This window comes from Strigops habroptila, chromosome 7, assembly GCF_004027225.2.
Source record: "Strigops habroptila isolate Jane chromosome 7, bStrHab1.2.pri, whole genome shotgun sequence".
NCBI classification, from domain to species: Eukaryota; Metazoa; Chordata; class Aves; order Psittaciformes; family Psittacidae; genus Strigops; species Strigops habroptila.
The window spans coordinates 50,930,408-50,956,459 of NC_044283.2; positions in this window are offsets into that span (position 1 = coordinate 50,930,408).

The following is a 26,052-nucleotide window of genomic DNA, read 5'->3' on the forward strand; positions in this document are numbered from 1 at the left end:
TAGGGCTTATGTTAGGTTTGTTTTGTTTGCAGACATTTGGAGTTTTCCCAATTAAATGGTGGCTTTAATCATGCCATCCATCTTCTGCTGGCAGCCACTAGAAAGGTATTTCAATAGACATGTATTCTGCAGGATATCATGGTCATTTACATATTCAAATGGTACAATTTGCAGGTATTGATGATGTTAATATAAATTTAATTTAATACAAGTTTAATATTTTTTATATGTGCTTCTCCTTTTCCTCTCATTATTAACCTAAATTACAATCTAAGCTGCATCTCTAGTTTATTTCATGACCCAATACAATTTGCAGACAGTGATGATAATAAAAATCTAATCCAATTTAATATCAATCCCCATTTTTAAAATATGCTTCTCTTTTCCTCTCATTATTAACGTAAATTACAATCTGAGCTGCACCTCAAGTTTATTCCATGGCCCCATATTCTTTCATGTTTCAATTCGGAGATATTTAAAAAGAAACAAAATAACTCTCCACCTACATGTTAGAGATGGAGTGAAATTTAGTATTTCCCAGCCTTTGCTGCAAGACTAGCAAAAGGACACAAGCTGTCACAATAAGAGTTTGTCAGAAATTATATAGGCTATGCCCTATTGCCATCACAACAGAATAATGTTTCCTAAACTGTGCACTCAGACAGAGCAATTAAGAATGTAATTGTAGTTTCCAAAGAAAATAGAGATACTGCATTTTTACAGCTTCATACGCTCTAAAGTCCTGAGCCCCAATTTATTCAGATTCTGGTTGAAGTCTGTAAGAGCTGTGGAGATGGATTTCATTAACGTGATCCTCATTGCTTCACTTCTCTTTCTAAGTCCTCCCTGCTCATTAGCTCTGAAGAGAGTCTGTGCTTTTTAATGGTAGAGCAATCACATAGTAGATCAACAGCCTAATAAGGGCAAAACTTCCTAAGTGCAGGGGGAGAGCAGAGAAAGAAGGAGAACAACATTTCACAATTTACATTTTTTCCTTCTTTGGTAACTGATGTGAGTCAAAGGCTGCCAATGTGAACTGGGAGTTCTGGATCTAAAGCCTACCCAAAAATCCAGTTGGATTACATGGTTATTTCAGTTCTAAGTCCTGATGTTCGTTTTAACCCTGCTCAGAAGCTGGCAACAGTACTGGTAGTTTCTAAGTTTGGATAAATGCAAGCTCCAGTGAAAATCTATTTTAAGCCAAGATCAGTCATGAAGGGTTGTATACTACAGGGCCCTAGTTTACTACCAACTGTTTTCACAAAGAATCAGCTCTGCTGAGGAACCTATATTAAAGGTCTTTTTTTTATTTCAGTGGGAATTATATGACCCAAATGATCTGAGAGCCTGCATCACAGTGGCTGCTATGGTTATGGTTATGATGATTGTCCACAACAGTGTATACTAGCATATTTTTCTGATCTGATAGACATCCAACAAGCAGTTATCAGCCAGGAAAATGGTGCAGGTTTAAATCCTTAAATATCTCTTAGGCCTGTCTTTCCTGCCACCCAGAGAACTTTGATTGCATCCAACCAGCCTCATGAAAATCAATGCAACAGTAGCATGTTAGTGATATTTTTCAGCTGACCAGGGTAGGCAATTTAAGTGTGATTTGGACACATTTGTTCTATTTGTTGTCCTTTTCAGCCATAAAAATCAGAAGCTGTATCAGGAGAAACTCTCAAAGCCTCTACATGAATGCAGTGAACTGTCCTGCAGTAGCCAGCTCTAACAAAGTATTGGAACACCAACCAGTGCATTTCAAAGGCAAAAAAATCCAATGACTTTCTGAAAAACAACACGCCCTCATCCCATTCTCACCACTGCTACAGACTAACATGCATCAATTGACTTTTACGCCTTTGTGGAAGGAAAGATACAATTTGACCTAAGCAACCAGAAGTACATGATTATATGATTTAACAAGCATTAATGCTTGTTAAAAGCTTTGCTTGAGCAGCCAATTTTACACCCACAGCAAACACTTTCTGCATTACTCTAAATACTAATCTTTCCAGGTATTGCTTACTGCAAGTTCCCTGTTGGTTTTGGGTTAATTACCTTTCTATGAGCATCATGTAGTGTTGCAAAAAAAAAGACATTAGAGTTAGATCATCCTGCTAGTGCAGGATTTTTCCTCATCATATACATTTTACTACAGCTTTACTGACACCAGTAACCAGACCGGTGGGTTTCTCCTTGGCCCCTGTGTACACAGGCTGCTCCTGTGAAAGGAAACTTTTCTCTCATAATCCACATAATTCTATCCTTTTCAGCTTCCTCCTGTAAACTTCACTTTATTACACCTACAGATTCACCTAAGGGCAGCAGCTCACACTCAGCTGCAGTGATTTATTTTTCTTCTAACAGATCTAGATTTTCATGGGATTGTTAAAACCAGTTTGGCTTTAATCATGACTAACAACCTTCAAGTAGGGTTTTTTTTGTTTGTTTTTAAATGCATCTACTGAATCATTAAAACCACTGAATCGTTAAACCAATTAGAAATATCTGTTTTCAATATATATAGCATTTTTTGTTATTCTCTTATTCCTGGAGGAAATGCATATTAATTCAATATTTTAAAATAAAATTGGGATTATTCTGGTATAAATATAAGTGTTGGGTTCTTGTTTATGAAATATGCCTTCAGTATTGATACTCTGTTCACTTTTCTGGCTTTGTAGCACTCAGATGTATGCAGATGATAAAAAGGTATTCTGTTTCTAATATCCACATCATTTTACACTTTATTTTAAATGCATTGCATGTTAATGAACCCAAGTATATAAAGCAAATAAAGCATTCCATAAACCAAGACAAAATCTAATTGCACAGAAAAGGAAATGGTAACATAAGCAAATAAGAAATCATTCAAATTATACCAATTCTACAAATCATTATATTTTAAAAAATTAATACCGTGGGGCTATACTACATTACATACTTCAGTTCAATGAAATTACACACCACAGAACAGAGTAACTTTGCAGTGAATGAGCACTTCTGTGTTTTGGGACAAAGAAACTGCCGTCTTGCTTTGTTTTGAAGAGTCTTCAGAAATCTACTTCTTAAAATTCATGTCCTCTGCAATTCCCAGTGAGAATGGTTAATCTCCCATATCAAGTTCAGGCATGCAAAAAAATGATCCCCATAAGAAGCACTTAACTTAATTCTCTTTGCTTTGTTCCTCTAGCTTCAAGTCAGTGCAGAATAGTCACACCTTATGTGAATCAGACAATTTCAAAGTAACATTGTGGTTTCTGCTGCACTGATACAGTTTTCCAAACTCACATTTCACTGAGCGTGTAACTCTACCCGTCTATAAAACTGGCATGTTAAAGATTAAATGACATACTGAAATCTGGGATGAGCAAAGACCTATGAATTGACAAACAGAATTGTCATATGAAACAGAGAGGGTAATTTGTTATCTCTCTAACACAGCTGACTCATCTGTACAATGAGGACACCAAACTACCTCAGCACAGCACTGCAAGGCTTGCCATTTGTAAGCGTTTTCAAGGTCCCCAAGAATACATGTGGAAAACATCACTACTAAGTCTTATTAAAGGCCAGCCTCTGAACATACTAAGCAATAATGGTGCAATTGTGAATACCACTTTCTTAATCAAGAAAACTTTCTTCAAAGCATAACTGTTTATGATTTATCATTGATCTTTAGAAACTGCTTGTATGCCCAAGAATTCAATTTATGAAGCAATACTTTAAAAGCTAACCCTTGGAGAAGCAAGGGGGCTTTAAACTGACAAAACATTTATTTTCTTGAAAGTCATTAGAGTTGGCGTTTATCTTTGTTTCACGTGTCTATCTGGCAATTCCTTTTGTTACTTTTCCAATGAGCATTGTTCAATTACATTTTTTCTAAAAGAACTGGATTATAAGAGCAAATGAGGAATTGCAGGATGGGGTCTGCCCTGATGGCTCAGAAAGAGATAAGTGCAATCAGCTGGCAGGCATGGTCCAGCACTGAGGGAAGTGGTGGCTGAAGTAAAAGGGAATGGGATGAGCTTATGCAGGACTCCTCTTTAACTGTGTTCCTATCAGGAAAGGAAGCCATTTAAAAAGATGGAGAATACCCAGCAGTGACACAGGTGGCCAAACGAATTTAAAATTGTCCAAAAATTTGATTTATTTAAACTTTAGGAGTTATTACTGCTTGCTGTAGGTCACTCTTTGCCCTTTAAATCTGACCCTTGGCTCAAGTTAGACATATTTAACTTGCCACCTCCCAAAATCCCTGCTCAAAAGTATTTGAATAACTCTCAGGAAAAGCTCAGGTGGCACACACTTCAGGAGAGAATCTGCAATTTGACAATGTACTACAGACACACAATTCCCTGTGCATTGTGAAACAGAATAAAACCCCCACCTTCTACCTCCCACCCCCCTCCCGAATTAGATTGGCATTCTCTTCTGTCATCTAGCTCCTACTGAATGAAAATTGGAAGAATGGGGCTTCACCCAGACCCACTATAATTACCTTTTTACCTCTGAAGAGGGCATCTGGAAGCTCATTAAGGACAGAATTTTGTTTTTCAAGATTTCCATCTCTGTCCAAAGAAAGCACCTAAGTTGTTTTGTTGTTGGGGTTTTCTTTGTAATATATTCTTCTTATTTAAAAACAAAATAAAACAAGACAAGCAACCAAATAACAAATGAAATCCTCCACTAAATACATGTCATTTGTTTGATTGTGGAGAGAGAGGGGATGATGATAACAGAAGTTGAAAGAAGAAGGGGAAGGAAAACATGAGAGATGAGTTAACATTCAGAAGCCAGCTGGATTAAAACCCTGGTCAAAACACTGCATTTAGAATTTGCTATTTTTTTGCCCTTATTCAGGGGCATCAGAGTTATGCCCACACTCCAAGAAGCTTCAGAAGATCATTTTGTTTAATAATCTCAAAGATCCGAGAAAAACATTTGCTGCGGAGAATACCAGAGGAGCTTGGCTTTCAAAGTAATTCAAACACAGCTTTTTACTACAAAGTGTCTTTTCAATTAGGATGCTAGGAATCAGAGAAGGCTAAGATGTAAGGTAATGAGGGCAGCATGACATAGCAGCCTTAGGGCTCTGTGGGATTTTCCATCAGCATTTGATTCAGCCCCTTGGAGGAACCTGTGGTGAATCTGATAGCAGGCGCTTGCTTCTCCACCCCTGTGCCTCAGCTTTCAGGTCTTGTGTGCTCTGTCATACCTTCGCATCTATTGTGCACACACCACCACAATCACAGAGCTTTTGTTTCCAGGAGTTCAACAGTTTGTTCCTTAAGAAAATAAAATCACTTTAATAACATGTGGCCAGGCCTGTTTCTAGTCACTGGGAGATTAAATGAGGGAGGGATCTTCTGAAAGTCTCTGTGTGTTGGAAACATCAAGTAATGACCTTTATTACTAATGACCTAGGCCCTTCAGCAATGAACCTAGACAACACTGATTAAGAGAGAAGCCTGCTGCTTTTTACAGGCACGTAAAATAAAAGGAGTCTTTGTGTTAATAGAGAGAGGTATGACACAGAAGAAAATGTAAAAATGAATGAGCTATAAAAAGAAAGGATTTTTCTTCCTCTGTGGAAGACAATAAGAAATTAATCCACAGATATAAAAGCTTGAATCATAGTTTCATAAACCATTACAGAAGCAGATCTTTACAAGGTAATGTTAACTAAATCTCACACTGCACATTTGCAGAAAAAAAAAAAAAAAAAAAGAGACAGTATCTTCCTTCCAGGTATGGTATAGAATGGAAACTTATGCTTAAAAAAATGTCAGCTGCCACCCTAACAATAAATAGCATCCTATTTTTCTTTTTTCCCATCAAATAAAGAGTTGTAATGGAAATTTTACTAATACTGTAGCTAAAGCTTCCAAAAGGCCCATCTTGCTTTTGTCATATGAATACCAAGTCCTTAGGCTGGAACAAAATCATGAAGAGTCACAGGACATGACTCGTTGTTACAAGACAACTGCTCTGGGATTATATCTTCAATGGAAAATGTGCTCATCTAATCTATGCCATTCCCAGTACCACACTATAAAAGCACTAATAACACATAAAGCTTTTTATTATTAGTTACAGTTCAAAGCCATCATTAAGAGCCTGAGCATTCATGTTCACATTTATGAGAGGCACTAGACGCAGCAAGAGAAATGTGAAGAGCATGTTACAGAAACACTTCTGTGGGAAAAGATGTCAAAAGAAAATAAAAGCTGCAAACAACAGGGAAACTCCAGAAAGATAAGGTAAGTGGATAACAGATGACAGCTAACATCAGAAGGAAAGAGTACTTGCTCATCCACTACAAGACAGTTTGGAGTTTACCAGCTGAGGAGGAAGAGTAACATATCTCCTGGAACCCCAAAAGCCTTCATGTTGATCCTTTTAGAACTTTCTCAGTGTTGGCTTGCCAGTTGACATCAGAGCTGTACCTCAAAACTTCACAGTTTCCTATAGTTTCATCTAAAATGCCAGCAGAATCCACAGTTCAACCTTCCTGAAGGTCTATGCCTTTGTTAGAACAGAGCAGGTTTGAAAGCAGACTCTGTGTCAATATTCAGCACACCACCTGTAAGTCTTCTTCCAAGATATTTGTGCATGGCATGAACATGAGCAACATTAGTCTCCAAGCCTTTGATACTACCTTTTCCAGAGACAATCCTAATCTTTCAGCACTGAGCTGCAATTTCAATCACCCGGTGAGATTTTAATCCTTAAGAAATGCAAATTTCATACATACTTTATGAATAATCCTGTGCAGAACATGGCACTGCATTAAATATATTTTCCAGATTCACACCAATAACAACTATCTATATGTCCTCTGCATTATGAGTATTTTTCCTGCCAGATTAGTCAAGGAAAATTTAGCCTGTGCAGAAATATGCTGGCTCAGTCTTCATGTTTGTCTAAAAGACTGATGGCCACTTTAAAAATTAATTTCTACACTACCTGTACAACTGAGCTCTGAGACTTGTGCTCCAAGTTTTTTGTAATTCTCCCTTAAATCTTTCTTAAAACGTTAAAGAAGTGTTTGCCTGCCTTCCACCTCCTGGTTCTACAGCTAGTCAGAGATCTTTCACAAATGAGTTTTTTCACAGGAGTGGGATGACATGCATTATATTCTTGGCTTAAAAGGTTCATTTTTATTAACTTTGTTTATATTCACAACGAATTTTTACTTGGCTATTTAAGCTATCTACAGTCTATAAATGGTTGATAACTTGAAAAAATATTTCACTTCAATTTCAAAATAATATTTTTAGATGTATCTGTGCAGAATAATTTACGTAGTCTGCTACACCAAAAAGTTCAGCACTTGCTAGCTTTCCTATCCATTATACCACACCTTTCAGAATAGCATGTAGAGCAGCCAAGTGCCAGCCTGCATGCAGACCTCTGATAAAATCTTGAGGAGCTCCCAGAGACTCTAGCAGAAAACACCAAAGTACCAAACGGAGGAATGAGTTTCTGCAGGTCCCTGCAAGTTTAAACCCAAGAGAGAGAAGATAAAGCTGTAAGGGCAGAGCAAGTTGTCTGCTGAAATGCTCGTAACTGAGCTCAGCCTTTCCTTGTCAGGCTGCTGCTCTAAACAAACACCACTCAGCTTAGAAAACATTGTCATTACTCAGCTCTCATTACCATCCCAAGCACAGCTGTGCCTCTGCATTTTCTGTATGGTACCATCTTTGTCAAATACAGTGATGCAATTTGGCAGCTGGGCAATGTGTCTGCCTTCTGGCCAAGGTAAAACCACTAGTTTACAAACAGACCCCTGCAAGTTCTCTCTCCATTAGAGAGTCAACCCAGACTCTCACGCAGCTATAAATATCCTACTCCCTTCAACCAGCTCCTCATTATGTAGAAACATCTGCTAAGCTTAATGGTAACCTGAAGTCAGGCTGTCTGGTTCAGCTGGGTGCATAGGATAGGGCCTGGGGTACACATTCACTTAACTGATAACCTACTCACTTTCTGAGGAATTCATAGCGGGAGTGGGCTTCCAGTGGCTTCCATTTTTCCATAGAATAGCCAGGATAGACAAGCTCTGAAAAATACACAGCTTCTTGCAAAACAAAGAAGGTTAAGATGCACTCAAGTAACTGGACCTATGTAGCACCAGAGGGGATTCTCCAGACTGCCTGCACAACTTCCAGCTAATCTAATTTTTGTGATCAGACTAGTTTGCTTTTCACCTAGGATAACTCTAACAAGCTGGAGAATAACTTTTGAAGAAAAAAAAAAATCCTTTTAGAAAGCTTAAACACTTAATTTCCTTTGAAAACAATTATTTGAACTGATGGCCTATTGAAGTCAATGCTGATAATCACTAGCACCCATAGTTGTAAAAGTCTAATTACATGGTTATTGTAAAGGATAGTTTTTCAAATGATTAAGCCAGATTGATGTACATGAACCACAAATTTTACTGTAAAAAGCCTTTATTTCGAAAAATGGCATTCAAGGCTGGATTAAAGAGTAGAAATTTCTAGAGCAATAAAATATAATAGTTCAATTTAAATAAGGTTTCAACACAGCTTTTACCCATGCTTACAAAACACCAGAACAGAACACATTTTCTTCCTTCTTTTGCAGCTGCAAATTCAGTGCATGCCTGAGTCGTGTTAACATCTCTCTCTCCAAAAGCATTAGGACTGGGAACAATTCTGCTTTTTGTATACATTAAGAAATTACAATTGCATGTCTGGTTACACAGATATATTTGTACCTGAGAAATGAAGAAAAATTTAAATAGATGGCAAGAAACAAAAAAATCTTGCTCAACCCCCTCCCCCCCTAAACAGAGTGTGTCATTCAGTCTACCCACAGCTTTTGTGCTGTTTCATGTATGTATCTTTCAAAACATTCTGCTAATAACCGAAATGGCTGTTCCCTATTTTTATTAACAAAGAATCAAAAATAGAGATATTGGAAAAGTAATATAACTTGGAACTTATTTCTGCTATTTTATCCTAATGAATATTTATCCTAAAGCCTGTTGGACCCTGTTGGTCTCCTCTGGGATAAATCATAAGATCTCTGCCCACTCTTTCCCCAGAGTTCACCATTTTTCTCCTATGCTTACTCCTGCAATGTTATTTGGTACAGCTCCCATTAATCATTTGAAATTTGCTGTTTTGTGATGTATGTGATTTAGGATGTACTATTGTACATTCTTCTGTAAATATATGTGGTATACCTTAAGACTGTAACTGACTAGCAGTCTAATCTGAAAACATCTGTAAAGTTTAATTAAAGGGCATTTTAGTCTACTTTTTACTACAGGTAGGAGGGAAGTGTTACACAAAACCTGTTGGTTTACAATTGTCCTAATTCAACAGTGATATCACTACTCAAATTATAGATTATAACCAAAAAAATATGACAGCACTGGACCAGCACCCACTGCAAGCTATATTACAGACACACAGAATTCGTGGTGTTTGTCCCAAGCAGTTTACAATGCAAATGTAAGAAAAGAGGCCCACACAGAGAATAACAGGTAAGAGAGCACAGAGAAACAGCTCACAGAAACAGAGGCCACAGCATACCAGCTACCTAATCTTATTTTAATTAAACTGCAACTTTTATTCAATGGAGAAAGCTCTTCAAATGCTACTGCCACTAAAAATTAAATCCTTTCCTAGATGCTTTTTATAAGCTTTTGTAAATAATTTGTTGCTTCTCAGCACTGCCATATCCAAGCACATTATTAATTCTGCTTTGTTTCTTGTGAACTGTTTTGCAAAACATATTATATCTGCAAGTACATCAGTATATAAGTACATGGTAAGAATAAAAGCATCCTTTTATAACTGAAAATTTTGTCTCTGTTGCATTTCATAATCATTAACAAAACCCAAAATTAGTGGTATGCAGCTAGTCTAGCTACTGGTAATGGGCCTTTGAGCAGTCTGGTCTAGTGGAAGATGTCCCTGTCCAAGGCAGAGGGGCTAGAACTAGATGAGCTTTCAGGTCCCTTCCAACTATGATTCTATGATTTTTTTTCCACCTATCACCTTTCTAAAAGCTGACAGTTTGGCAAGTGCATTAAAATCAAGCTTGATTATAATCTTCAGCATTTCACCTCCAGTTATACGCAAAGTACTACTATTGCAGGTGAAGAACCCTCACTGTAATTCTGATTAACAGTGACTAAGCCCAACTGTGCTTAGTTCTTGAGGCACAAATACAGGTTTTGATGGCAGCAGGCACTACCATCAGGTTAGACTACTGCCTTTGCCTCAGTGATGTTGCATTACTCAAGTGGTTACCACATGCTGATACAGAATAACAAAGGGTGCCGCACATGGAGGCAGAAGCCCCCAGTGTGGACAAACTGAGCTTCTGCAAAACTACCTTACGCACGGGCATTTGGTCACATAGCAGCTTCCTGCTTGTGCTATCACATTTCCGTCTCAAGGAGGAAACACAGTATTTCACAACCCTTCCTCATCCTCATCCAGCCACTGGTATGACTTTGGGAAGAAAGATGTTTTTTCTTTGGGGAAGTCAATGACAATAACCAATGATGTTGAGGGGTCAACATGGCAAATATTCTGTGTGCACTGGAATAGCAGGCAGGAGGCCCTGGAGGTTTCATAAGTAGTATGAAAGCATTAACAGGCTTCCAGGTGAGCATTCCAGGAGCAGATAGAGAAAGATTTCTGTCCAGTAATGTTGAGAAAAGGTCATTTTGCATGAGAAAAAGATTCTGAGTTGAAAAATTCCCTGCTCCCACCCGCCACAACACTATCCACAGGTGGGCAGTCTTATATCTCACTAATCAAATCCGCAGATTCTCCCCTGAGTACAGATTAGCAAGACTCTGCTCTGCCATGTTATTCATTTATTTGGGAGATGTAATAGTGCCTACAAAACAAGAACTACTCTAATTTGATTTTTTTTCCATAGACTGTATTTTGTGCTGTGTACAATACTGCATAAATCCTCCATGGAAAACACTAAAATAATAAATTGTTTTTCTTTCTCAGCAAAACCATATTAACCAAGAAAAATACACAGAAGGAGCAAGGATTGAAAGTCTTGTAAGAATCAGAGCATGCAGATAACATGTTGTGCAAATTATTCAGGGTTCAGACCTACTGAAATACCCTACTCTTTTGATTAAAGACCTTCAATGGGGCAAATAATTTATGTTTAAAACAATGATTTTGCATGTCAGAACAGACCATTTTGGAACAAGTTCCTTCCTCTTCTAGTAGAAATTCGTATCACCTTTACCAGTTCAAAGGGTATACTTTAGGTTACACCCCTCATTACTGTCATGGAAACTTGGCCCTGTCCCCTGCCTTACAGTCATGTCAGGTTCTTAAGGCAAGCTGCTAAGACAAGTGGAAGCAAAAATACTGTTTGTTGGACAGAGCACTCCAAAATATTTGGGTTCTCTTCTTTCAGTTGAAAATGTTCTTCCCTTTCTCCCATACCCCCATCAGTGGTCTCACCAAGTATTAATTTCCTGCAAACAAATTATTACTCCTTAGATCTGCAAAACTGGATGTGAATTGTAAGGAAAAGCAGCATGTTATTGCATTATGGACACCTCTTAATCAAATCCCAGTAGAAACCAGAAGTATAGCATCGGCTACGAAAAGTTTGAGTCTAAATTTCAGGAACAGCGTGTCCTTAGGGCTTCCAGTTTCTCACAACTGCTTCACACATGGTTATCCAAACTTCTTATTCAAACTGCTTGGTAATTTCCTTATGAAACACTTTTCATGAGATTGATAAACCACATGTTTTCAGTAAAGGTCTACTTTTCTTTTTCAGTTTGCTCATTAGAAAAATGAGAGGCAATATTTCAACTTTTTTTAGACTTCTTTGCTTTTAACACACATTAATTGGCTTTCCACTACCAAAATGCAACTTCAACTCAGTGTTCTATTTTCTGATGAAAATTTAATTTTACCATGTGTCATTTCAAAAGAAATGTTTGCTTTGTCATAAGTATCACAGAAAAATAAAAAATGTTGTTACTTTCCAGTACAATTTACTTCTTGTTCTTCAGAAGAAACTGATCTATTTCCACAGACAACCTTGAATAACCAGCAGAGATACTTCATCAGTCCACTCTTGTTATCAAGCTTTTAAGGTAAAATAGACTTACCACAAATGTATTTTCAGTATATTTTTGGTTAATGCTATACCCTTATTGAATTCATTTTTCTTAAACATAAACCTTGCTACAGCAACTACTTCCATATCTATTTCATTATATAAAAGAGGAAACAATGAATATTCATGTTTGTTTCAGCTAATGAACCCGCTAAGCTGAAACAGAGCAAATCACTAATTTGTTAATGGTAATTAATTTGTTAAAAAGTAATAAGGAATGGGAGAAGAATATCATGTCTATTTTATGCTGATATTAGTCCCACCTTTTTCCCTGATATTAGGTCATTTTCAAACCATTACAGAAAGAGAAGCAGCACTGGGCTGTAAAAATACCTTCTGACACTGAGATTCAAGACCTGAAACACAAAAAAATTAAAATACTTCACACCATTTTCTCCAAAATCAACTGAAAGAAACAGATTTTTTCTTCATTTCCTGAATTTAGTGTTTCATTCTAATCCTGCCTATGTTGTACAGCCCTGGTACAGGGCTGGTGGCAAATTATTGTGCTCTTAAAATTGCTCATCCTTGAGAAACACAACTCCAATTGCTTGCACAGGAAGCAACACATGGAAATCTACAGAGGTTCCCTTAAGATGAGATTGTCATTGCTTTATACTATTTTGTCTGGTGGCTGCTAAGGTTCATCATGATCTTCCTGCAAAAGAAGCAGCATTTAAGCAATATATTCCTTCACAGGTTTTAATTACTGAAAGTATATGCAAAGTACAGTGAAAGTATCTCTGATATGCAATAACCCTCAACATTAATTAGTACTCCGTTGACTTCATTCTGCAAATAAAGCAAAAGAGCACTATACATTTCCACTTTCCTGTCCTCCTCTTATCCTTCCTTTCCCAAGGGCTGCAGAATTATCTCACTGAGTAATCACAATTCATTCAGTGTAGCTATGAGACTAGAATCAACCTCAGGCTAAAGCTGGTGCTTTTCCTGCTGCTTATCTGTATTTTTTTTTTTTCTTCATTATTTTTTACTAAGACAGGTGGGTTCATTGCCCCCATTTTAAAGATGAAGAAATTGTTGCACAGGAAAGCAAAGGAAGGAAAATAAAGCACACAGTAGGTTAATTAATTCCCAGCCCCTCTGCCACTGTAACTATGATTCTTGTCACACACAGGTGTGTCACTTTGAGCAACAGAACTTAAATTGAACATAAAGGGGGGTTGGACTGGTTAGAAAGTAAAACATTTTCTTTGTGAGGACATTCAAGCGGTTGCACAGGCCGCCCAGGCAGGCTGTGCCATCGCCAGCTTTGCAGGTTTGCAAAACTCAGAAGGACAAATCTCTGAGCAACCTGGCCTGACCCCGCAGTTCACCCTGTGCTTTGACTGGAGATCTCCTGAGGTCTTTTCCAACCTGCTTACCTTCTGATCCCTGTGGTCAGAGGACAGCCATGGAAGGCTGCAAAGGGAAAACGAAGATTAAAGAATCTTTACACAAGTTATTTTACATTTTATAACACTGGACAGAACTGTTGTGATCTGCCCAAATCTTCTATTGTTGCTGGTGGTTGCTGTTGGGGGTTGCACATGTTTGCGTGAATTACCGTTAATTTGCAAGCCAGCATCCTGAGCACTCATATATACCTGAAAGTGTTCTGCAGAAGCAGTGACAAGCAACTTAAAAAAGCAAGCAACCAAAACCCAAAACACCTATTCAAAAGGATCCATAGGAAAACAAGAAGGCTAGTTAAGATGGTTTGGTTACACGTATTGGTTACAGTGCTTGTGAGGTCTCATCAGACTCAGGCATTTCTTCTGTAAGGTCCCAGGCAGAATATCTAGAACTGATAAAGTGCAGGAGATCCTCTGGTTAAGATGATCAGTGTGATTCACAGAGTGAAAGAGAAGAAAAAAGAATAGTGTATTATCTCCCTAAAAATGCTGAATGACACTTTTACTCTTCTTGTCTATTTTCTTAATATATTCCACAGTCATATTTTCTAAGTACTTTGAATAGCATTCTGTATGAAATAGCAGATAATAAAGACATATTTTCAAATAATAGAAGTTTCTTTTTGTGGCAATTCTGAGAAACACAAGGACACTGAAATGTCATTAAGAAAAAAAAACCAAATACAGTATGAGATGCAATTAAATTCCCTCTCTCTACTGAAACTTGTAGAACATAAAAAGAAAGAATTTTCATGTTTACTCTTCCCTTTAAAAATCAAATAGTCTAGTCACTTCAAATATTCCCCCTTCAAACTCCAGTGAAAGAGTTGCCATCAGTACCACTGCTTCTATTCCTAGCATTGCACGATTATTTCAGAGATGAAGGGAACGCAATATCTCAGCTTTTGCTGGTATGCAAGTCCCAAACTCTTAATGAGGGAATTCATTTCAAATTCCTTCCATCTTTCTATAGTGTGCCTGTAAGAGGACAGGGGAGGCAGCCCAACTAAAATGAGTATTTCTCAATAAATAAGTTACTTCTGTTCCTATTTCCTTTCACCCACCATGTGTGTGCCTTGTCTCTTAAACTAAGCAGTTTAGATCAGGGACTTGCTTATACTATGCAGCAACACACAGCACAGCACAATAGGACTTGAATCCATTTTGGGACAAATACCTGCCACAGCTAGACTCTCACCTAAATAAATAAGTAAATAAATAAATAAATGAACTATACAATCATATATATTCATATCTATCATATATATTCCTATCTATTATATATACAACTATACAAGCAACTATACAGCTATCAAGAAAATGCAGATGAAAGGGAAGCTTTCTTACCATACACGTGGTTTTGCAATGGTGAATACAGACATTTTTATCAGATCATAAGCCATTTCCCCTTGGTTTGTTAGACTGCATAAACAGCGAATCTCCTGCAATTTGTCAGTTCTAGATATTCTGCTTAGGACCTTACAGGAGAAATGCCTGAGTCTGATGATCCTCACAAGTATTGTAACCAAACATGGCTTCATTTAGGATATATGAACCACATAGGAAACTTAGGTTCAGCAAGATGGCAAAGGTTTTGATGGCTTTGGATGTCATCCAAAGGCTACTTATTACATCCTGAGGCTACTTATTACAACACATTGGAGAAGGAATGGAAAAGGAAGAAATACACAGGAGTGGGATTCAGGTAGCAGGAAAGATGGTGAATTGCTTTGAACTAGCATTAAGAAATGCTGAGGAGAGGGATGATGCCTCACACAGATTTTGGGTTTACTTCCACAAGAAATTCCCAGCTATGTGCCTGCTTGCAGAGTTCAGCCCTTTGCATCAAAGGTTATTTCCTACAGCCAAAAACCGTTAGTGATTTTTCCTATTCATCCTGTAGGAAATACTTTCACATTCACTGGAGGGAAGACATCCCATTTTCTTTCAGATGAATGCTCTAAACAGCACTACAGGGTCATTCCCCTCTCTTTCCTTCTGACCTAATTAATACAAAAGCAAGTTAACTTTACTCAAGCACTCTCCCCCCAGGTTATTAAACACATCATGAATGCAGAGAAAGCAGGCCCAGTGCCACTACAGCCAGCCCAGATCTGCCGACTTATTTGGTAATATAGGCATTGATCCAAGCCACTAGGAATTCTGGACCTAACTCAAGGTGTGGCAGAGGCAGGTTCATACATCTGCACTGCCTTCTAGAAGCTAGATCACCATCATAAGCAGGATGAAGCAGACGGATTTTACATAGATCAAGCCCAGATCTGAGCTCTCTACCCTTCAGATGAAGCTAAAAACTCTTGCTGGACCTGTGCCATCCATTACAGTCAGCTTGGCTGAATAAAGCACCTATCAGTGCCTGAATTACCTACAATTCTCTAGGTTATTTTTGCCCTCCATTATTTCAGATGTTGGAGATCTATGTATGTTAGGTATCGTACACAGTGAAAGACCTTCTCCAGAAAAAAATTAAGAAAAGCCTTCATAAAAATTCCTTGTTTTTTTAGTAGCTAGGGTTTTCTTATGGTTGGAAGAACTGGGTTCAGATCACTACTCCAAGATTGGGCAATCAAGGCTTTTAGCTAGTCTTTCCCATCCTAAATGAATGCTCAAGCCATGCTCCAGCAGGAGACAGCAGGTATCCCAGTGGTTAGACGGTTCATGGTCCTCAACATGCGAGTATACCTCCTGACAGGCACAGCCAGAGAATATCTCCCAGACTACACCATGGATGATGCACTTAAAAGAAAAGCTGTTCTTTGAGACCCTTCACAAGTTAAGCACAGAGCTGCCTGTCTCCATGAGGAGAGGGGCTGTACTCAATATGCTGAGCAAATGGCTTGGAAATTACATGCCTTTGAGATTTGCTGGCAATGATGCAATGCAAAAAAATTCAAAGTATATGAATTATGAATAGAAGGCATACCACTGTTTTCTTTAGACATGAAAGTCTACTGTGTAGTTAGGCTTCTGTAACTTAGATTGCTGTGAACATGTAACAAACTTTTAAGAGAGAAGTTTATAAGTATGATCACAGAAGAAGGGTTACTGAACAACCAAGCTCTTACTCCAGCTCTGATTCACACTGGCTTTGCAGCTACTTCTTATCTATTATTTATCTACCTCCAGTTTCTTAGTCTGCAAAGAGAAGGTAGTACTTATTTATAACAGAGGTGCATGAAAATCAGTACTTACTTAGTACTTGCAAAGTTTTTGCTGAAAATGGACCACTTGCTTTTTCCCAAAATATACACCAGTGTGGGGTCTGATCTGATGTTGTGCAAACAATGCATGTGCAAAAATTAAGTAACTGAAGAACTGGCATGGCTTTACTCATATAGTGACCATCTGAGCTCAGATTTGTGCATTCAACCCACCTAACTGCACAGAGGAGAACACTCCATGTTGTGAAGATCTTCACCAGGTTTCCAGAAAATAATGAACCTACACACAACTGGAACATGTTCAGCTGAAGACCAACAAAATGGTTCCGGGGTTGAAGCACTTGCCCTATGAGGAAAGGCTGAGGAAAGCAGACTTGTCAGGCTGGAGAAGAGAAGGCTTTTGTGGCATACAACAGCAGCCTTCCAATACCTCAATTACATTAGGACAGCTTTCACTAACCTCCTTTCTAATCCTGACAGTTAAGACTCGTTGGTCATCTAATGTCCAGAGGCAGCATTTCACAGAGGAGTATTGGGATGCTGATCAACATGAGCCTCCCCCGCCACTTAATAAGAAAAGACATCATGTCTTCAGGTGTGATGGGGAGAGGTGGAGGTGCCTGCCTTGATGAGCAGCTTCACAGCATCAAAGAGAAGCGGAAGCAGAAAACAAACACACAGGGCCTCCCACCGAACTTCAGTCTCACACCCATAACACTGAGCACCAAACAAAGACTGTCTTCTTGAGGATGGGGGGAAGGGGTGGCGTCTTGTCATGTTCCTGCTTGTATCATACAGACATGAAAAGAAAAAATTTCTTATGATTTGCTACAGAGATTTTACTTCATAGACTCCTGGCAAATGTCCCCTCAGTTGGAGGGGAAAAAAAAAGTAGAAAATTCTTCAAGTCATCAGCTTGCACACATCTTATTATAGCAGCCTCTCCACTGAAATTCATGCATGCTGATGACAACGCTGGTTCACACACATGTCATCTAAGCTGTTTATAGACACTCTTTCATTTAAGGCATCTCATCTGCCAGGGCTTTTTGCAGGTTTTGTCTGCTTTACTATGTTATCATTCAAGTCTTTATCTATAAATCAAAGTGATACATAAACCACTTTGTCATCTTTTGTTTCTCAACAGATGTACAGTAGCAGAGACTGCTTCTGAATAGGAAAAATGAGAACACAAACAGAGGCTGGGATATGCACAGAAATTCAAAAAAACCAAGATAGGTTTTCTTACTGAAAACCAATGGTACAGAAGGATGTTTATGAAAAGAATATAAGAGGTGAAAAAGAAAAAGAGATCATGACACTCTTTAGATGCAAATGTGATTTCATCTTCTCTATAATCAGGCCAACGATAGCAATCTGAGGGATTGCCCCATGAAAGAATTAGGGCTGGACTATTTCAGGAGGCTCCTAGGATGCAGACGCTGAAGCAATTTTTCAGTTGCATGAAAAAAGAAACAAAGGTAGATATCTGCTATATTAATGAGCTTTCATTAGCAAGCTTTGATCTTTGGCAACAGTCTGGCTTCCCCAAACCCCAATCATGACTCTTGTGACACCATTACTACTGAGAAGACCCTAAGTGGTAGCTGCATTGCTTTTGTTCTCTAATCAGTAACAGAAAATACGCAACTTAACCATTGTCCAGTTGAAAAGGCTTCAGAATGTCTGACTTAGTACTGATGGAAAGGGTCTTCTGCATAGTACAGAATGCCATTTCTCTAGGCTCATTTGCATTCTTGACGCTATTAATCACATTTACTATTAGCGCTCCTCTTCTGGAGGCACCTTTCACTCTGGAGAGTCAAGCTGGTCCAGACACAAAACACAGATATCTCCCAGCAAATGGGCAGATAAGATGCAGTGCTGTAGTCAAAGACCTACAGTCCAGTCCATCTGGCTTTGGCACCGACAACACTCAAAGCAAAGGCACGCTACACAAGGTCAGATATTTCAGTAGATGGCTTGCAAAAGCAATGTATCCCATACATCCTTATCTCTAAATAATCTTAAACATTAGATGTGATGTTTAATATTACAGCATTTCTATTAGCCTAAAGTGTAGTTCTCATTATTCTTGTTATCCACATAAGCATCCAAACACCTGAAACTTCCTTAATCCCTTGGTCCCAAGAGACTGCTATAACTGCGAACAAACTGCCTCCTGAGATTTCAAGTACCTGGTGTTTTGGTGAATATGGGGAAAAAAACATAAAATATGAAAAGGAATCTTAATCAGTTATAACTTTTAGCCATCCAGATTTAAATATTGATCAAATATGAAGACTGAAAAAGTTAATAATTACTTCCTCAAGAATCTTATTTGTAGCTCAAATTTGGAGTTGCCTCCAAACACCAAAAATTGTTGGAGAAAGACTGTAGGCATTATTTATTTTCCATAAAACCCAAATACACTTCTCCTATGCAAGCAATTACCTTAGCATTGGTAAAAGCAGGTTTTGGAAAACTCAGGGAATACAATTACGTCATACCACAAACTAAATCTTTCTATCATAAACACTGATTAAAAAACAAGACTGAATATTTTGGGAGGGGGAAAAAATGAAAGGAAAAAAAAATTATGTCTATAGCAAAATGTATATTACAAAAGTAAATAGAAGCTATAGTTAGCAATTTTCAGCTATAACTCTGGCAATATCCCTGATGACAGATAGTGTAGTCAGCGAAAATCAGATGTGCTAATTAATTTATCAGCCTTCTTAACTCTAGCAAATTACGTAAAATAGAAAGTAGCATGTGCATTATTACTTGCACTTTCATGCCTCATCCAAGTTCTAGTCTTCTCTAAGACTATGTGCCAGCCATTGGAAATTTCTAGAAGGCTCTAAAAAAAAAAAGCTTTCCACAAAGCAAATGAAAACAAATAAAAAACCCCCACACCTCCCTCTGTAACTATCAGCTTCACAGACGAGACACTTGCCTTGGCTATGGGAAACTCATATTCACATTTGTGTTCCCTTTCAGCCCAGGAACTATAAGGGAAATTCCCTATATCTGACATGTGGATCATGATCAGTGGGGCAAGTGACAGAATCACACCTAGTTTTATATTTCACCCTCAAAATAAAATCCAGGTAACAAGTTCAAAAATACTGGGTGGGGGGGAAGCCCATATTTAACTGTTGAAAATGTCTTGGATCTAAAAAATGACATTCCCAACTAAAGTTGACTCAGTTGGCATTGTTCCACCAAGTCTGAGCTTTGACTGTAGTCTTCAACAAAAACTTGTCTTCTCTAAAAAATCATCACCACACCTAAATATTTCAGTTCAAATGCTGATGCCGGCAGGGTTTTGTTTGTTGTTTCTTTGTGATGTTTTTGATTGTTTTGGTTTTTTTTACTTAGAATGAAATCAGGAAAATTCTAAGAAGTCTACAAAGTGAATAGAAACAGATTGCTGAATATTGTTACATCACTGCTTTCCCAAGACTATCCTGAAAATCTGGTGGCACACTTGGATATTACTGGATTATGATAGCAAACTGGTCCTGCAAAAATTCTTTTAGAGAGATGCACATTTCAGTATGTTTTAATTGAATATTTAAGAATTCTAAATCTAATCTAGAGTTACAAAACAGATTTAAAATCCAACCTTATAGTATAGTTCACCAGGCACAGGAAGGTCTGTCTGTATTTCTTTCTTTCACTTGAATGGGATTTGTTTCAGGGTCTAATGAAAGTGTTCTGGCTAGCTTCAAAACCCACAGAGTTTTGGGCAGCCAACTTATCCTTGCCCATGGGGGCAACTGAAGAATTCAATCAGTTATGTTAATTTTCTTGCTTTTTCAAACACAGTCTTGTGACTGTATGGCTGCAGTTGGGTAGGCTTTTCCTCCATAATTAGTTGAAATGCTTTCATATTTCCTCTAAATTAAAAAATTGTTTTCTTGATAGAGCATCTGAGGTTTTTCAGGTCTCACACTGTATCAGACTAACCAGAAGTAGAAGCATTTATTTGGGGTAATTTGCCTCTTCTCTAATTAATTTCAAAATCACTAGTACGCAAAGGGGAAAAAATTTATGTGAGATTTTTTAATGTCAATATTTGCAAAGTTGTGTTTAGTTTTAATCACTTAACATACTGTATATAAAGCAAAACATATTCCAGTTCTGAGTACTGAGAATCTTTTTCTATTATTTATTTATTTATAGTCATTTATGACCACATCAGCACCACAGAAGGCAGAAGCAATTTTTGACATATGGTACTGCAACTGGGGATGAGAATCTGATTCTAAAATAAACAATGTGGATGTTTTTCAACCCCAATAATACTATAGAAAAAAAACCACAACTGATATTTTTCATAAATCTATTTCTATGGACTAAGTATTATTTATGCTAAAATAACCATACAAAAAACATACAAAATTTTGTAGTCCAACTGGTGGTATCCTGTTTTACAGAACAAAAAGCCAATGATTCTAGTCTTGCAGTCAGACCAGTTTCTGCATAGTAATCAACACGTTTGGGGGCTTGCATAAATTAGAGATGATAGAACAGTTCTAATACCATGTGGTGCTTGCCTCTTATAAATCAAACTCTCACGTAATATTTCCAGACACTCCAGACATGATTCAGATTTTGAATAAAAAGCATCTGTCTCTGGAGTCCAATCCAACATATGAATCATGCCTATAATTTTGCCCCAGGTATTAATTTGTGTTCTCCTGAGTGTTTTAAGCACAAAACACTTGCTTCCCAAAATGGAGGCCAAGTTGATTATTCACAGTTTGGGACATGTTTTAGGTGTTGCTAGAGAACTTGCTGTGAGCACAAGGCAGGAAGGCACAGATGGGAGAAATAGCCAGCACGGTAGGAAACCAGGACTCTAGCGCCTGCAGCTATTCAAGTCTGGTATGCATCAGCAGTCACTGCTATACCAACCACCAGCATTGATCTGAATGAGAAAATAGGAGCACTCAGGAACAAGGATGGAAATGAGAGAGAAAGGGAGAACAAACAACTAGCCTAATAATTACTTGATTACAGAAAGGAAAAATATCACTTAAGAAAAAAGATTTCTTCACTGAACTGAGAAATAGAAGCCTACCAGTCTGCACTGGTTTCAATTAAAATGCTTCAAGCTTTACTTTCAGACACTGTGAGACTATTGCTGGTAACAGGATCTTGCTGGACTTTGCTATATCTGGAAATTCTGCATCCAAGCCATGCAATACAAGATACTGTTTCTGAGAAGAATGCTTTCCTTTATTTTATTTTGTCAAACATCCAGAGCACAAGTCAATTAAGACACAACAGCAAGCTTCTCAAACTGAGAGGTCATACTGTAGGGCAACTTCACAGTAGAACAGATAATCATCTTAAGTACTTTGCAAAGCCTTGAAACAGGCTTCTCTGCCTATCTGAAGATCAATACTAATGTGCCCACCCTCCAGCCAAGCAAAGCATGATTCACTGGAATATGTTTTTACTGTGCAAAAATTAAAGGAAAATTCTGTTAGGCTGAAGGGTTTCATCTAGGAACACAGCTTTCACAGCAAGACAAAGTGCAGAAATACTACCTTGCAGTCCTGGTTTCAGCTGGGATAGAGTTAATTTTCTTCCTAGTACCTGGTACAGTGCTGTGTTTTGGATTTAGGATGACAATACTGTTGATAACACACCGATGTTTTAGTTGTTGCTAAGGAGTGGTCAAGGACTCTTCAGCTTTTCATACTGCCCCACCAATGAGTAGGCTGGGGGCACAAGAGGCTGGCAGGACACACAGCCACAACAGCTGACCTAAAGTGGCCAAAGGGATATTCCATACCATATGACATCACGCTGAGTACATAAACTAGGGGGAAAGCTGGCCAGGGGCCACTGCTTGTCTGGGCATCAGTTGGCAGATGGTGAACAATTGCCTTGTGCAACACTTGTTTTCTCTATTGTAATTCTTTTATCATTGTTATTATTATTATTTTCCCTTTTCTTTCCTATTAAACTGTCTTTATCTCAACCCATGAATTTTACTTTTTTTTTTTCCTGATTCTCTCCCCATCCCACTGTAGTGGGCGAGCGAGCAAACAGCTGTGTTGTGTTTAGTTGCCTGCCAGGTTAAACCATGACACTGGTATACATCTTTTTCTCTATAGTTATTAACCTCTTTGGAACCTGTATGTGTTGATGTTTTTAATAGAAGACTCACGGAGGAACATCAGATCAAGGTTTCTTTTCTCCTTTTTTCCACGTGCCTGCCCCACTTCTATAGGTTTTGTTGCCAATTTTGCCCCTAATTAGTTACTTAATTTACTTCATTTATTCACTGAAATCAATCAACAGATTTTGTATATATATATTTACCAGAGCCTGTTGCAATAGGATGAAGGGCAATGGTTTTAAACTAAAGAGGGGGAGATTCAGGCTGGATGTGAGGAAAACATTTCTTATGATGAGGATGGTGAAACAGTGCAACAGGTTGCCCAGAAAGGTGGTGGATGCGCCATCCCTGGAGACATTCAAGGCCATGCTGGATGTGGTTTTGGGCAACCTAATCTAGTTGAGGGTGTCCTGCTCATTGCAAGGGGGTTGGACTAGATGACCTTTGAAGGTCCCTTCCAACCTGAACTATTCTGTGATTCTATGATATGGCCAAAAACAAGAGGAAAGGCATTAGTGTTGGATTATCAGAAGTACACAGTACAGACTTCCATTGAAGTCAAAGGGAATTTTACCACTGCTTTCTAGTACGGAACACAAACAAATCTATCGTAAATGCTTAGGAAAAATCTCACCCCTAACTTGCACATATTGCTGGTAGCATAATCTCAATATTACAACAGGGCGAAGAGACTGAAGTCTTGGGCCTATTGTCCACCCAGGATACAACTTCTACACAAAGCTACTGCACTGGTAAAGAAAGCCAGCAGTTGAATGTAAGCATTCAATGTGCAGAAGAGAGAGGCAAGCCTCACACAGATTTTCTAATGAATTTTGACTGACAATCCACATACACTTTCAAAGGAATACTAACCTGCACTGTATTTTTCAATATCCTCTCCTCAGATGAGGGATTCTGCACTAACCCTTGCAGACACAGCCACCTCATACTAAGAGCTGCATGTCAGTGTCCAACAACAAGCATAATTGTTGTGCCTTCATACACCCTAAAATAATCTGGGGGAAAAAAAAAAAAAAAGCAATGACCCAGTTTCATTCAGTATGAGTGTTCTTCAGTATTTTCTGGAACACAGGAATCCAAATGCTATGCAACTTTCTAAATCTGCTCTTACTATTTCAAGGTACGTAATTATTAAGAATTATACGTATTGGGGCTGAACACCTCTAATATGCCATCTAATATGTTGTCTTCTTCTAACACAACTTTCAGATCCAGTGTGATTCTAGCCTGAGTTCATTTAAAGAAATGCTTTTTATTTACTTTTTTTTTTCCTTTTTAAACCACATGATTTTCATTAGTTTATAATTCAATATGTTAGCAAAATAAGATACCTTTTAAATATGCTTTAATTTAGCCAGGGCCCTTTAACTCACTGATGAGAATTGTCTAGGCCAAGATTGTTGTTCACTACAAGTGTTAATGCTTCACTGTCTGCTCTGCTTATATTCTCTCTCTTGTACTGAAAGCTTACCCGGTCTGGACACCAATTCTGCAGTTGTTCATTCATCACTTCTTGTTAATCAGTGAATAACAGTTTGCTACTCACTGCAATCCAAGCTCCCAAGGCCTTTTGTATCCAGTGACTAATTTCACCATCTATCCCATACTGGCTAATCAAATGTACTTGCCTTTTGGGTGGTACTGTGTCACAAAACCTTCTGAAGTCATAATATATTCTATCTTTTTCTTTACCCCTGTCAAATCTCATTGACCATCTCTCCTTCTCAGAGAAGTTAACTGGATATGTGAAGCACTGACTCCTGACCAGTCTGTATCTGCCCAGCTTTGCCCTAAATTTATTCTAAATAGTGGCTTGAATCTTTCCTAATTCAAAGGTTACATGCAAACATATGCCATTTTCTCAATTATCTTTTAATTCTTTCTATAAGCATTACATCACAGTGAAGTCACATTCAGCTGATAACTGATAAAGACCAGAAGGATATTTTTTCCTGCTTCTACACAATGACACACACACTCTCCAAAGAAAATAGAACACCCCCTCTCACTTTTTCTTTAAGCTCTGATACCACCATTAGAGTTAAAAGAAATCTTATTTATTTTGAATTACTGGATAATTGATCTATTATTCTCAGTGGGTCACCATTATGATCATAATGTTGGCAGCTAAATTACCCGCTTGGCCAGTATCTCTCCCAAGAATTGAAAGTTTTCAAGAATTCAAATTCTATAGCAAATCAGCAGTCTGTCACATGCAAGGGCCAAAGCTTTAGAGATTAAAGAGAAACCCGTAAGAACCAAGTGGATATATTATGATTAAATCACACTCTACAGAAGCCTGTTATTACATCAAAGTAAAATTGCTTCATAAAAATCAAGACAACAGTCCAAATTTTATAGGAAAGCTGGGAATGGAACAGGAAGTAACACAAGAAATGTTTAATGACATGAAATGTTCTATTGTAAAATAATTATTTTACAAAAGAAAGGGCCCATTTTTTTTAATTAATTTTCACTTAGATTTCTATATATGTGTATAAATAGTGGAAAATAAAGTCAACTTTGAAACTGTTCTGCCTACAGTAGAACATTTTAAATAAGCTGTATATATACACGACCACAACAGTTTTCCATCAGAAAAAATTCTGTGTCCAGAAATTTTTTATGTAGAATAAGACTAAGTTTTTATCTGCAGAAAATGAGCTACCTGTGATCTAATCAACCTTAGAAACTATTAGCAACTGGAAAGCCAAATAACAGACAAAGCCCACCAACACTAGCTATTTTACGTTTGTAAGTATCTGGACCAGTTTGGTTTTTACAGTCTGACTAGAATTTGACTTCTGCAAGTCAATAGTAAGGCACTTGAATAATGTAGCTTCATCTACTTAAATGCTGTACAACCAGCAAGTCTAATTAACTCTTGTACTTGTGGAACATAAATCTGAAATTTAGCCAGTTTTGGCGCTGAAATAAACAATTAGATATTTAGTTTTAAGTGTTTAGCTTCAGCTACCTGGATGCAAGGGTATGTAGGCTTGCATCACACTTTAAAAGCCTCTAAATTCTAAAATTTAATCTGTTTTCTACTGTCCTTTAATGTCTTCATACCCAGTTGACATTTCAGCAATATATATTGAGGTCTTATGCATCCTGTAGGATCAATAAGAAA